The 16321-nt window shown below is 37.9% G+C and overlaps 1 protein-coding gene and 1 long non-coding RNA gene across 8 annotated transcripts in view; one reads left to right on the top strand and one right to left on the bottom strand.

Moving 5' to 3' along the window:
* satb1b (SATB homeobox 1b) overlaps positions 1–16321 on the top strand; it is a 210205-nt gene that overhangs the window by 182939 nt on the left and 10945 nt on the right. The window lies entirely within an intron of this gene.
* LOC133561856 (uncharacterized) lies at positions 1023–8546 on the bottom strand. Its single transcript, XR_009808784.1, has 2 exons — positions 8250–8546; positions 1023–1372 (listed from the first exon to the last, which is right to left on the bottom strand). It is a non-coding gene; the product is annotated as an uncharacterized LOC133561856 (long non-coding RNA).

Genomic DNA, 16321 nt, shown 5'->3' with positions numbered 1-16321 from the left:
AGTAATCGGAGCAAAGGGTGGCTATTTTGAAGAAACTTTAATATAAATCATGTTTTCAGTTATTTCACCTTTTTTTGTCAAGTACGTAACTCCACATGTGTTCATTCATAGTTTTGATGCCTTTAGTGACTATCTACAATGTAAATAGTCATGAAAGTAAAGAAAACACATTGAATGAGGAGAAGATGTTTGCAAACTTTTGGCATATATATACATATATATATATATATATATATATATATATATATATATATATATATATATATATATATATATATATATATAGGGACACGCGGTAGAAAATGGATGGATGGATATATATACAGATGTATATATGTGTATGTACATGCATATGTATATATGCCTATATACATGTGTTTGTGTGTGTGTGTGCGTATGTATTTTTATGTATGTATATATATATATAAATGTATGTACAGTATGTGTATATAGATACATATGTATGTATGCATGCATGTATATACATATATATGTATGTATATACATATGTATGTATGTATGTATATACATATGTATGTATGTATATACATATATGTATATATACAGTTTATTTATATATATATATATATATATATATATATATATATATATATATATGTGTGTCCTCTATATACATATACATTTATGCACGTATATATATATCTATATATATATATATATATATATATATATATATATATGCATATCTACCTTTATGTATGTATATGTACTGTATATATTTATACGTATTTGTATATATATGTACAGTATATATATATATATATATATATATATATATATATATATATATACACACGCACATTTTGATCAACCATGCATGGTCATCACAGCTGTGAATAAAAAATAAAAATAATAACTCAGATTGTGCGATTCGTGCTGGTATCTGTAGCAAAAGGTAAATGTCTTTTGAACCAGCCAGAGAGGCTGCCGGTATTAACGTGATTGTCTTATTAACGTTTGTGTGTGCTGAAAAGGAATAAAAATATGCGCTTAAAACGAAGTCAAGCCACACAGATGTTTAATGTGCTCCATTTAAGATGAACTGGTCATTTGCCTTTGGTTATTCTTTATGCTCCATCTGCCTCTGTTTGGATGCCTAAACCCCCCCACCCCCACCTTGTGCACACACTCTCACACACACACATGCGCCCGTTATGAGCTGGGCAGCCATGACGTAAGGCGCTACACTGAACCACCGCACCATTGTTTGCGGGAGCGAGTGCTGACACGTACCGGTCCATTTCCTGCAAAGTCATGCCCCGCCTCCACTGTGTGCATCAAGTCAGCCATTGTGTCTTCACGGGTCATGAACTCTCGTCTAGATTGTCACGCAGGGACGGCCCGCATCAACCTGTCACATCACATAGCAGCAGGATGAGAACAATCATAAGATATATATATATTCTATTTATTTTCTAGTTATTCAGATGAGTCAGGTTTTAATCCGCATCCCTTAAGAGAGATCATGATTCACGATTTAAACGCGTCACAATTTCATCACCCTTTTCCGTGCTTGCCCTCAGGGGCCAGTTATTTCCAAGCAACAATGTTATTTTACTGCTATTTTTACCATATATTCATGTAACGGTAAATATACGGTGGATTGACAGAGGTGAGCACAGCGTTCCCTTGAACTGCATCCACACAAACCTGCACCGACACTTTGCCATGTTGAAAAACTTCAATAATTGCTCAATCACCGACTCAGGCGAAAACGTCAAAAGTCATCATTCCAATGGCCTAATTCAGTTCTTCTCAAATAGTGGGGCGGGCCCCCCTGGGAAGGCACGGTATGACTCCACGGAACATGCTTTATCAGTATCATGCTTCAAACCTTGTCTGCACTACAAAACATACTCATTGTAAAATGTGCTCATTTTGACTAAAAACAACAACAAAAAGTCACTATTTTTTTGTTTTGTTTTATAAGATATTTATTTTATATACTTTGCTGATCAATTTAATTTTATAAATATGTTTTGAATTTTTTACATTTATTTTTGAGTTAAAAAAATTGTCAAAAAAATGTTAACAGTTTAAATAGGAATGCAATAGTTTTTTGAATTTCAGGTAAAATGATGCACATTAAATCTTTTTTGTTACTGACTAAAAACATAATAATGTTGTTATTAGGGACCGATGTCCCCTTTGGGACAAAGGACCCTATTGAATTATTAGCGTTTTATTAATTTTATATGTCTTTATTATTATACCGCCGCCTCTTTGAGCTGTAATTTGACCCCCTTAACATGCTTCAAAACTCACCAAATTTGACACTCACATCAGGACTGGCGAAAATTGCGATCTAATCAAAAAAAACAAACCCCAAAACTCAAAACACAGACAAAACGGTCTCTAACTTCCAGTAGGAATGAAGTAGAAACAAAAAACCTCAAAAAAAAACTTCTATGTAGGTCTCAGTTAGACCTATATTTCATACACTGACACCCCCCAGCTAAAATCAACAGGAAGTTTGCAATTCCCCCTTCAATACAAAAGTGAGCTAAAAAAATTGCTTTTTTTCAAACATTATTCATGTATTTATTTTTTGTATTATTTAATATTTTTTTGTATTTGATATATTTAGTATTTTTGTATGTGTTGTTATTCATGTATTTATTTCTGTATTATTTAATATTAATAATAATACAATGTTTTGCAGAGGTGTACTTATAACAAAAGTTATACTATTTATAGTTGAAACTAAGATTTTCGGGGCAAGTAATTTATTCTGCCTGGGGGGGTGTGACATAAAAAATAATTGAGAATTCAACATCAACCCAAGGGGGTTACACTGTGGTAGATAGTGGGATCGATACCCCTGTCAACCACAGTGGTATCGTTTTTCCATTTACAGTAATTTGCTGCATACACATTTTCAAGTAGAATTCTGGCGACTGAGCTGTTTACATGCAGCTAATTACTGTAAATGGAAAAACGATACCACTGTCTACCACAGTGGTATCGTTTTTTTCATCTACAGTCATTTGCTGCATGCATATTTTCATTTTTTTACGGTAAAATCCACAGTCGATATTGGGAAAGTGCATTACTATAAATTGGCATGATCTGTGGTCTGGATTATGTTTTTGTTATTTTTTGTTAGTTTTGGACTCTTTTAGTTCCTGTTTGCGCTCCCTTATCTTAGTTACCATGGCGACTCATTAGTTTCAACCGCCGCTGGTGTTCGGACACGCACCTGCTGTAATTAAGAGACTATTATTTTAACCTGTCTTTGCCAGTTAGTCGTCGTGGCGTCATTGCTCTTTTCATGCCGCAGTTTCATGCTCGTTTCATGCTGCTCGTTCCATGTCTGATTCCAAGATTTGCTCGATATTTGTTTCATGCCACAGTAAGTTTTGTTTGTTCTATGCCACAGTTTGGTTAGTTGTTTTCATCTCTATAGTTTCATGTTTCATGTCCTAAGTTTTTTGCCTTAGCTTCCATGTGTGGGTTGTTTTCTGTTTTTTGTACTCCTTTGATTGTTAGTGAATAATTAAATATGTTCCTACCTTCAAGTCCTGTCCGGAATAGTCCGTTTGCATCCCGGGAAAACAAACCCCCATGACATAAAAATGAGAAACTACAACCTTTTGTTTTTTCCAGAAACATTTGTTTACTGGAAAATCAACTGTTGTTGTTAGTCTATAACTGTAATTTATTTATTTCATTCGTAAAAATCAGGGTTCCACAAAATCTGGCCCGCGGGAAATCCCAAGAAAAAAAATAAAATAAATTATGTTATTTAATTTTTATTTGAATTTTTTTTAAATCTGTCCTTTCTGATCCATTTTACTCTCCTAGCCGCTTAGGCAAATCATATTGTCAAAAAATGCATTTTCTCATCGATAACGTGAAATTATCAGTGGCATGTGCGTGCTCTTTCAGTCAATTAGTGCGCGAGGAATATATAAATATGTATGTGTGTATATATATATATATATATATATATATATATATATATATATATATATGTATATAATATAAATATATATATATGTATATAATATATATATATATATATATATATATATATATATATATATATATATATATATACTATAAAATCAGTACCACTTTTTGTATTTTCCTTTGTTTGTTTTTTATTGTAGCATCATGGTGGTTAACGTTTTATATATAACGTTTTTTTTTATATATATATATATATATATATATATATATATATATATATATATATATATATATATATAACGGCCAAATTGTTTTAACCCAATGCGGCCCCCAAATAAAAACATTTGGTAAAAATTAAACAAAATAAGAAAAATAAACATAAAACAATCAACGTAACATTAAAGTAAATTATAAATGAAAAGGTGTAGAAACCCAGCAGGCACGAGACATTGATACAACGTTGATCACACATACATGTCCTTTAAAACTGACTTTGAAACAACGTTGCAAAATAGTTGTATTTTTAAATTGGGATGGGCGATATATCGATATACTCGATATATCCCGGGTTTATCCCTGTGCGATATAAAAAAATTACTGTATCGTGATATTCGAGTATACGTTCTCACGCATTTGCTTCTCACACTTTCTACGCTCCTTCTTACAGACAACAAGCGCACCTTCTTACATACGTCACATACGTATATGCCTTCGCGGAGCCGAGAGGTAGCAACATGGGTAACGTTAGCTGTGGTGTGAGTGGGTAATACGAGAGAAAGAAGGTGCGAATCTGGTAACAAATGAAGGAAAAATTAATTCCCAAGAAAAACAGCAGGGGGTCCATCGTCTGGCTGTGGTTTTGCTTCAAGTGGGATATGTGGATATATGGAATATGCGGCAAAAACGTTGCTACAAAAAGTAGCATTACTGCTAATTTGTAGCATCATTTGAAAAGTCACCTGCTAGAGGATGAAGAGTGGTTACTCCGCATGTCAACATCTCCATTCGGTGCCACACCAACAAAATGTAGCTCATTTTTATTTGACACTTATTGAAATATATTGTGCGACATCATGCACTAAAGTGCACTTTATTTGTTTTAAACTATTGTAGTGGTGTTCTGTACTAAAAGTGCACTTTAATTTAGTTATTGTTTTGACATGTCATCTTAGTGACATCATGCACAAAAGTGCACTAATACCTTGTTTTAAATTGTCTCTGACAATCTTGCACTTTCTGTTTTGGAAATGACATGAATGTTTGTGCCACTGTTTAATAAATACAGTTTTGGTCAATTGAATTAGTTGTGATTTCCCTCTCTGCATGAAAGTTTAAAATGAGCATATATTAATGGAGTATGAAGAACACTTTTCCACTTTGCATCAGTCCATCTTAGATGATCTCGGGCCCAGAGAAGCTGGCGGCGTTTGTGGATGTAGTTGATAAAAGGCTTTCGCTTTGCTTAGTAGAGCTTTAACTTGCAATTACAGATGTAGCGACCAACTCTATTTAGTGACAGTGGTTTTCTGAAGTGTTCTTGAGCCCATGTGGGGATATCCTTTAGAGATCGATGTCGGTTTTTGATACAGTGCCATCTGAGGGATCGAAGGTCACGGTCATGGACCTGAACCTTTTGATGATATTATGGACCGTAGATGTTGAAATCCCTAAAATTCTTGCAATTGCACTTTGAGAAACGTTGTTCTTAAACTGTTTGACTATTTGCTCACGCAGTTGTGGACAAAGGGATGTACCTCGCCCAATCCTTTCTTGTGAAAGACTGAGCATTTTTTGGGAAGCTGTTTTTATACCCCATCATGACACTCACCCGTTCCCAATCAGCCTACACACCTGTGGGATATTCCAAATAAGTGTTTGATGAGCATTCCTCAACTTTATCAGTATTTATTGCCACCTTTCCAAACTTCTTTCTCATGTGTTGTTGGTATCAAATTCTACACTTAATGATTATTTGCAAAAAAGTAAAAAATATTAGTTTGATCATCAAATATGTTGTCTTTGTTGCACATTCAACTGAATATGGGTTGAAAATGATTTGCAAATCATTGTATTCTGTTTATATTTACATCTAACACAATTTCCCAACTCATATGGAAACAAGGTTTGTAATAAGTAACCACGGTAACAAACAAGGGTGCACAAAAACAGGAACTAAGGGAGTCCAAAACTAACAAAACATTACAAAAACATGATCAGGATCACGGATCATGACAGTAGATAGTCTCAAATAGCTTTAAACATGTTTTGTGGCAGTTCAAACTGTGATCACGGCGTCAGTTGCTTGGTAGAGCGGCGCTTTCCATCATTTTCAGCAGACCGCATTGAAAAAATGATTAACCCGCGAGAGCCACCCAGGGATAGGGCAATATGAATCTCGCCCCTACTGTATTCGGTCGGTAGTGCATTCTTCACTCATGCTTTAAGGCAAAAACTCACCCAGGCCTACCTTACGGTCGTTTTTACCTTACAGGTTTATGATTGTGTCAATTTACAATGATGAGTTGCTATTGGCTGCCTACTCTAGTGCAGAAAAGACTAAATGAGACTTCATCGGCAAACACTTGCAGGTTATAATGATCCGCAGGGTAGAAATGAGTTGCTTGCAGTTTTGGTTTTGTTGCCTGTCAATTGTGAGCGTGTGCTGTTGATTCAAGGCACCTGTTCTAGTTAGTTAGTTTAGTCTTTATTTGAAGGGACGATGCACAGAAACATTAAGCTCAAAGACAGATACGTTCTGGACCAGATTATAGCTACAGTGGGGCAAAAAAGTATTTAGTCAGCCACTTATTGTGCAAGTTCTCCCACTTAAAATGATGACAGAGGTCTGTAATTTTCATCATGGGTACACTTCAACTGTGAGAGACAGAATTTGAAAAAAAATCTAGGAATTTTAAAGAATTTATTTGTAAATTATTGTGGAAAATAAGATTTTGTTCAACCATTCAAAGCTCTCACTGATGGAAGGATGTTTTGGCTCAAAATCTCACGATACATGGGCCCATTCCTTCTTTCCTTAACACGGATCAATCGTCCTGTCCCCTTAACAGAAAAACAGCCCCAAAGCATGATGTTTCCACCCCCATGCTTCACTGTAGGTATGGTGTTCTTGGGATGCAACTCAGTATTCTTCTTCCTCCAAACACGATGAGTTGAGTTTATACCAAAATGGATACATGGATGATAAAGCAGAGGATTGGGAGAATGTCATGTGGTCAGATGGAACCAGAATAGAACTTTTTGGTATAAACTCAACTCGTCGTTTTTGGAAGAAGAAGAATACTGAGTTGCATCCCAAGAACACCATACCTACTGTGAAGCATGGGGGTGGAAACATCATGCTTTGGGGCTGTTTTTCTGCTAATTGGAGAGGACGATTGATCCGTGTTAAGGAAAGAATGAATGGGGCCATGTATCGTGAGATTTTGAGCCAAAACATCCTTCCATCAGTGAGAGCTTTGAATGGTTGACCAAATACTTATTTTCCACCGTAATTTACAAATAAATTCTTTAAAATTCCTACATTGTGAATTCTTGGATTTTTTTTCACATTCTGTCTCTCACAGTTGAAGTGTACCTATGATGAAAATTACAGACCTCTGTCATCATTTGAAGTGGGAGAACTTGCACAATCGGTGGCTGACTAAATACTTTTTTGCCCCACTGTAAACACCTAATTTCCATCTGCAGTCCCTGGATACCTAAAATAAAGGGATACAAAAAATCCTGCCATAAAATTTTGACAATAAAATCATACCATAGCAAGTACTCAATTAAGACAAAAATCATAAAATGCCCTTTCATGGACAAATACTCAATATAGAATACAACCACACCTCATTTACATCATCACACAAAGACAATACATGCTCTTGTTCACATCTGTCATCATTTGTAAATACCACCATGATTTTTACAGACACACCTCACAATTTACAACCAAAATGCTGTCATGGATAAATATAATACAGATTAAGTTGATCTGTCAAACATAGTGGCCACCTTAGTGACCGTGTGAGCAGCTTTGATTGCGCCAAAGCCACTTTTTAACTTCAATTGTGAATGAAGAGTAATCTGTTAGACTTTTCAAGTTTGTTGTAAAACCGTTCCATTCCTTTATGGCTTTATATGAAAAGGCTGATTGTGCTAAAGATGTTTTACATCTGGGTAGGCAACACTTCTATTGCCCAGTCGGACATCCGTGCTCTCGCTCGACTGTTGTGTTTTTCGTACCAAGACAAAACGTGAACCCCCCAACCCCCAAGCCACCCCGTTCCCTCCTCACAATCATTGCTTACTGTTGCGGGAGATCCGCATATGGCGCTTTCACCGAGGACGTTTTGGAAGTGCCGTCGTCCTCGGCAGATGGGCGTCCACTGTGGCGTAATCTATTTACAACGTGCCGCACGCTAGCTCGCGCATACACTGACGCCGCTTGCTCGGGCAGGACAAACCGGTTCCGGCGGCGTTCCGCATTATCGTCTGCTCATATCTGACTGAGCTTCAGTTGGACGTAGGCCAGGTCCGAGGAGACACCCACGCTTTGTCCTCGACTTATTTTCTTTTTTTTTCGTTTTTTGACGAGCCTTCAATTTATCTTCATATCAGGAACTTTATCACGTGTGTGTGTGTGTGTGTGTGTGTGTGTGTGTGTGTGTGTGTGTGTGTGTGTGTGTGTGTGTGTGTGTGTGTGTGTGTGTGTGTGTGTGTGTGTGTGTGTGTGTGTGTGTGTGTGTGTGTGGAACCTGTGAAAGGAAGCTCAACCAAAAAGAACACGTTTTAGGCCGGGGAGGACTGTGTCGTTATTTTTAGGACTCGTTTAAGCCGGGGAGAGGGAGGGACAAAAAAAAAGCAAAAGGCAAACTGTCGGACATCTGTTGGCTTATTTCATTTATCCTGTGGACGAGGTCAGTCTGATGGCTCTGATAACGACAAAATGAGATTAGCAGGAAGGTGTTTGTGTGCGCGTGTGTGTGTGTGGGTGTGTGTGACGCTCATCAGCAGCTTGTGTTTGGACCTAGCAGGCACAAGACATTGATACAATGTTGATAATACATGCATGTCCTTTAAAATGACTTGTAAACAACGTTGCAAAACAGTTGTATTTATAAATTGACACAACGTTGATGTCTAACGTTGGATCCATGTTGTCGGTTGGGAAATGACCACATTTCGATGGTCAAATCATACGTCACAACCTGACATTGATTAAGCGTTGTCAAACAGTATGTTGTTTCAACGTTGAAATTTGTGTTGTAAAATATTGGTTGGGAAATGACCAAAATTCAATGGTAAAATCCACATCACAACCTGACATTGAATAAACGTTGTCAAAAAGCATGTTGTTTCAACATTGTATTTGTGTTAAAGAATATTGGTTGAAAAATGATCAACATTTCAATGGTTAAATCAATGTCAGAACCCAACATTGAATAAATGTTGTCAAAAAGTGTGTTGTTTCAACATTGTATCTTTGTTATAAGATATTGGTTGGAAAATGACCAAAATTCAATGGTCAAATCATCGTCAGAACCTGACATTGAATACACATTGTCATAAAGAATGTGGCTTCAACGTTGCAAAATAATTGTATTTATAAACTGAAACAACGTTGATGTCTAGCTTTGGATCCACGTTGTTGGTTGGGAAATGAACACATTTCAATGGTCAAATCAACGTCACAAATTGACGTTGTCGAAAAGTATGTTGTTTCAACGATGTATTTGTGATGTAAAATATTGGTTGCAAAATGACCAAATTTCAATGGTCAAATCAACTTCAGAACCTGACATTGATTAAACGTTTTCAAAGAGTGTGTTGTTGTTTTAATGTTGTATTTGTGTTGTAGAATAATGGTTGGGAAATTACCAAAATTCAATGGTCAAATCAACGTCAGAACCCAACATTCATTAAACGTTGTAAAAAAGCATGTTGTTTCAACGTTGTATTAGTGTTGTAGAATAATGGTTGGGAAATGATCAAAATTCAATGGTCAAATCAACGTCACAACCTGACATTGATTGTTTCAACGTTGTATTTGTGTTGTAGAATATTGGTTGGGAAATGACCAAATTTCAATGGTCAAATCAACGTCAGAACCTGACATTGATTAAACGTTGTCAAAGAATGTGGTGTTGTTTTAATGTTGTATTCGTGTCATAGAATAATGGTTGGAAAATGACCACAATTCAATGGTCAAATCAAGGTCGGAACCTGACATTCATCAAACGTCGTCAAAAAGTATGTTGTTTCAACGGTGTATCTTTGTTATAAAATATTGGTTGGAAAATGACCAAAATTCAATGGTCAAATCAACGTCAGAACCTAACATTGAATAAACATTGTCAAAAAGCATGTTGTTTCAACGTTGTGAAAATAGTTGTATTCATAAATTGAAACAACGTTCATGTCTAACGTTGGATCCATATTGTTGGTTGGGAAATGACCACATTTCAATGATCAAATCAACGTCAGAACTCAACATTGATTAAACGTCGTCAAGAAGCTTGTAATTTCAACATTGTATCTTTGCTATAAAATACAGGTTGGGAAATGACCAAAATTCAATGGTTAAATCAACGTTTTTGATTGATTGATTGATACAGTACATATTCCGTACAATTGACCACTAAATGGTAACACCCGAATAAGTTTTTCAACTTGTTTAAGTCGGGGTCCACGTTAATCAATTCATGGTACAAATATATACTATCAACATAATACAGTCATCACACAAGTTAATCATCATAGTATGTACATTGAATTATTTACATTATTTACAATCCGGGGGGTGGGTGGGGAGCTTTGGTTGATATCAGAACTTCAGTCATCAACAATTGCATCAACAGAGAAATGTGGACATTGAAACAGTGTAGGTCTTACTTAGTAGGATATGTACAGCCAGCAGAGAACATAGTGAGTTCAGATAGCATAAGAACAAGTATATACATTAGAAGTACATTTGAGTTGTTTATAATCCGGGGAGATGGGATGTGAATGGAGGAGGGTATTAGTAAAGTGTTGAAGTTGCCTGGAGGTGTTTTTTTAGAGCGGTTTTGAAGGAATATAGAGATGCACTTACTTTTATACCTGTTGGGAGTGCATTCCACATTGATGTGGCATAGAAAGAGAATGAGTTAAGACCTTTGTTAGATCGAAATCTGGGTTTAACGTGGTTTGTGGAGCTCCCCCTGGTGTTGTGGTTATGGCGGTCATTTACGTTAAGGAAGTAGTTTGACATGTACTTAGGGATCAAGGAGGTGTAGCGGATTTTGTAGACTAGGCTCAGAACCTAACATTCATTAAATGTTGTCAAAAAGCATGTTGTTTCAACGTTGCAAAATAGTTGTATTTATATATTTGTGTTATAAAATATTGGTTGGAAAATGACCAAAAATCAATGGTCAAATGAACGTAAGAACCTAACATTGAATAAACATTGTCAAAAAGCATGTTAGTTCAACGCTGTGAAAATAGTTGTATTCATAAATTGAAACAACGTTGATGTCTAAAGTTTGATCCACGTTGTTGGTTGGGAAATGACCAAATTTCAATGGTCAAATCAACGTCAAAACCCAACATCAATTAAACGTCGTAAAAAGTATGTTGTTTCAACGTTGTATTTGTGTTGTAAAATATTAGTTGCAAAATGACCAAAATTCAATGGTCAAATCAACGTCACAACCTGACATTGATTAAGTGTTGTCAAACAGTATGTTGTTTCAACGTCGTTTTGTGTTGTAAAATATTGGTTGGGAAATGACCAAAATTCAATGGTCAAATCACCGTCCTAACCCAACTTTGATTAAAAGATGTCAAAAAGCATGTTGTTTCAACGTTGTATTTGTGTTGTAAAATATTGGTGGGAAAATGACCAAAATTCAATGGTCAAATCAACGTCAGAACCTGACATTGAATAAACACTGTCAAAAAACATGTTGTTTCAACGTTGCGAAAATAGTTGTACTAATAAATTGAAACAACTTTGATGTCCAACGTTGGATCCATATTGTTGGTTGGGAAATTACCACATTTCAATGGCCTAATCAACATCAGAACCCAACATTGATTAAACGTCGTCAAAAAGCATGTTGTTTCAAAGTTGCAAAATAGTTGTATTTATAAGTTGAAACACGTTGATGTTTAAAGTTGTATCCACGTTGTTGGTTGGGAAATGACTAAATTTCAATGGACAAATCAACATCAGAACCGAACATTGATAAAACGTCGTCAAAAAGCTTGTAGTTTCAACGTTGTATCTTTGTTATAAAATATACGTTGGAAAATGACCAAAATTCAATGGTCAAATCAACGTCAGAACCCAACATTGATTAAACGTCATCAAAAAGCATGTTGTTTTAACGTTGTATTTGTGTTGTACAATATTAGTTGGAAAATGACCAAAATTCAATGGTCGTAATAACGTCTGAACCCAACATTGATTAACGTTTTCAAAAAGCATGTTTGCTCAATGTCGGGAAGTTGTTGTTTTAAAGGCCTACTGAAATGAGATTTTCTTATTCAAACGGCGATAGCAGGTCCATTCTATGTGTCATACTTCATCATTTCGCGATATTGCCATATTTTTCCTGAAAGGATTTAGTAGAGAACATCGATGATAAAGTTGGCAACTTTTGGTGCTGATAAAAAAGCCTCGCCTTTACCGGAAGTCGCAGACGATGACGTCACAAGGGTTAGGGCTCCTCACGTCCTCACATTGTTTTTAATAGGAGCCTGCAGCAGCAAGAGCTGTTCGGACCCATTAATTTGAGCGAGGATGAAAGATTTGTGGATGATGATATTGATAGCGAAGGACTAAAAAAAAAAAAAATAATACAATAAAATAAAAAGCGACAGCTCCGTGTCAGCATTTCAGATGTAATTAGACACATTTACTTGGATAATTCTGGAAGATCACTTATCTGCTTATTGTTTTAAAAGTGTTTTAGTGAGATTGTAAAGACATACCTCAAGGTCGGATGGCTGCGTTGAACACGCAGTGTCTCAGAGAGAAGCCGAGGAGCCAAGCTCACAGCTGCCTTTTAAACAGCTACTGCAGGAGGACGAATAATCCAATGATGTCCCCGGTAAGATATACATCACAATTTTCCAATCCAAAAACCTGCTGGTTGACGTAGAGAAACATGTTCGCTTGACCGCTCTGTGTTAAAAAAAAAGTGTAACCCATAAAGCAGGCTGTGTCTCGGTGCTAAAGACAGCAGCAATACACCACTTTCTACCAACAGTATTGTTCTTTATAGTCTCCATTATTAATTGAACAAGCTGCAAAAGATTCAGCAACACAGATGTCCAAATTACTGTGTAATTATGCGATGAAAAGAGACGACTTTTAGCCGTAACTGGTGCTGAGTTGATATTTCCTGGTAGTCCGTGACATCACGCGCACGCGTCATCATTCCGCGACGTTTTCAAAACGATACCTTGCGGGAAATTTAAATTTGCTAAACCGGCCGTATTGGCATGTGTTGCAATGTTAATATTTCATCATTGATATATAAATTATCAGACTGTTTGGTCATTAGTAGTGAGTTTCAGTAGGCCTTTAATGTCCTTTGCCTGCTGGGGGGCTCCTTCACACACACGACATCTACGTGGCAGCAGGAACTAAACTATTGTGCAAGCTTCCATCAGAAAACTCAGGTTGACAGCTCCATGCCCCCTGCTGTCGCCCTTTCACGTCGCAGCTCCCCGGACGGTGCGGTCAGACAAACGAACGAGCCGCTTCTTGACTGCGACGGGCCCTCGCCGGGGAATGGTTATTAATTAAGCAGCGGTGACCCACAGGCGGAGGATTACGGGTGCAATATTGTCGCAGGTGTGTGCCAACACTGCGGGATAATCCTGAGCCCGTCACTGCTTATTGCTCGGATGGACCCGTTTACAGCATCTGTGCAGACTTTCTATGGGAGGGGGCACTATGTCACCTGGAAATGTACAATATGCAGTAAGTGCACAGTGATGAGTCAGGAAGCAATGATACTGTTCAACAGCTACAGTACTCACTGTCAACCCAACTTGTTACCGTATGATCAGCTTAATGTTTAGCAGTCGGCTTTTGGCCTTTTTAGGAGAATTTGCATGTGTGTGTGCAAAATAAAAAACACATTAAAAGTAGCAGTAGAGTGGAAAAACAAGTTGACTTTATTTACTTTATTTGTATCCATTAAACCAGGGGTGTCCAAATGTTTTTACTTGAGGGCCGCATTGGGCTAAAAAAAATTGTACAGTAACTCATACTTGCCAACCCTCCCGATTTTCCCGGGAGACTCCCGTATTTCAGTGCCCCTCCCGAAAATGTCCCGGGACAACCATTTTCCCAAATTTCTCCCGATTTCCACCTGGACAACAATATTGGGGGCGTGCCTTTAGGCACTGCCTTTAGTGTTATATATGTCTCCATTATCCATAGGTTTATCTATAACCCATAAAGCAGGCAGGCACGGAGCTATTTCTCAGCGTGTGTTTATTCCAGCCGGCACCATTAATACACTGACACACAACATCCGGATTCCCATCATGCATTGCTTCAAAACTACGGCAAGTAGTAATGTCCAAAAACGTAACAGAGTCGAAGCACGAGAACGAAGAAGAGACATGGCGATGACGAGTAAGAAGTACGCTTGCGAGTTCCAAAATGATTGTAAAAAAAAAAAAAATTCAGGTTAATCCATCCATCCGTTTTCTACCGCACCTGTTCAAGAAGTCGCATTAATGTATTAAGGTATTTTATGTACTATTGATTAGCTTCTGAATTACAATTTTATTAAAAGAGAATGAGAGACTTATCATACTCTAAAATTGTTGGTCTTACTTAAAAAGGCCCGCATTTAGTTGTACTTAGGTGAGGGCGGGGGAGGGGGGTGGCGTGGCCTGTGGGCCTGCTCCGGAACGTAATGTGCCAGGACCTGCACACTTCCTACCGCTGTTTCCGACATCTAAAAAACAATTGCTGCCACCTACTGGTATGGAAGAATATTACACGGTTCCACTACCGATCTTTAGACAGCACCGACACTCAACAACAACGCATCATTTGCAAACTTCCATTACCCAAATATGTGAAATTAGATAATCTCCCACGGCACACCACACTGTATCCCGCGGCACACAGTGGTTGAAAAACACTGATTGAAAAACACTGGTTCACACATGTTCGTGTGGAAACTCATTCGGTACACCTCCGAAACAAACTGAAAGTCCCGTACCAATACGGTTCAATTCAAATACCCGTACCGTTAAACCCCTAGCTTGTGCACATAACTGTGATACAGGTGTTGATCACCTTACACCACACCCTCCTTCATCCCCCACCGACAGATACACTTACATCCAATACACATTCTACTTGACACAACAAGGACTTGGAAAATATGCCTAAAAATGAGGTGAAGTTATTGAAGTGGTCACTTTAGCGGCACCGAATGTGAACGAAATGTTAAGAATTCCTCCAGGCTAAACCGGTTCCTATCATCGTGTTGACTGTTTAGAACGAGACAACACAACGTTGTGTTGTCCCGCTACCTGTTGTGTTTATTAATAGAAAGCTCTTCATGATCCGAGTGTCCCGGTACTCGAGAGCTCTGGACTGTTTGGCGCTGCGGACGGGCGTTGAAGCACTTTTTTAGAGATCGGGGGGGAAGGGGGGCTGTGAAGTTGTGACCGGTGCTTGTCGGCGGGAGTTGGAGAGGCTCGGCAAAATAACACGAGACAATAGAAGCCGAAAAGCGACAATGACGTGGAGTGTGTGCGTTTCATGTCACAACTTTTGTGAGTCGACGCTGACTGTCCGCTGTGTGTGTGTGTGTGTGTGTGTGTGTGTGTGTGTGTGTGTGTGTGTGTGTGTGTGTGTGTGTGTGTGTGTGTGTGTGTGCGTGTGCGTGCGCGTGCGTGTGCGTGCGTTTGTGTTCTGGCAGTGCTCACTAAATGGAGACATCGCTCTGTTTACACAGTTTTGTTTACACCTAAACACACTGTCTACACCAGGGGTCACAAACATGCGGCCCGCGGGCCAATTGCGGCCCACGACACATTATTCTGCGGCCCGCACTTTGATATGACAATTTAATGTTGATGAGGCCCGCAAGTTTAATGTGAATGGTGCTTTACAGCGGCATACTTGCCACCGTTCCCAATTTTCCTGACAGTCCCCTGAATCCATTGACTCGAAATCTTTGCCGGTTTTTACACAATCAATATTATTCAGGGGGTGCCATTATGGCACTGCCTTTAGCGCCATCTACATCCTGTACAGATAGCGTGCAAGCCCAGCTATGTGCTGCAATTTAACTGTATAGTACACACTAGTGCTATTGCAAGACATATTTGATCAACAACAACACAGGTCACACTG

The sequence above is a fragment of the Nerophis ophidion genome, linkage group LG11 (assembly GCF_033978795.1).
Source record: "Nerophis ophidion isolate RoL-2023_Sa linkage group LG11, RoL_Noph_v1.0, whole genome shotgun sequence".
Taxonomy (NCBI): Eukaryota; Metazoa; Chordata; class Actinopteri; order Syngnathiformes; family Syngnathidae; genus Nerophis; species Nerophis ophidion.
Note: the sequence above shows the minus strand (reverse complement) of the source record. Positions and strands in the feature narration are given on the sequence as shown.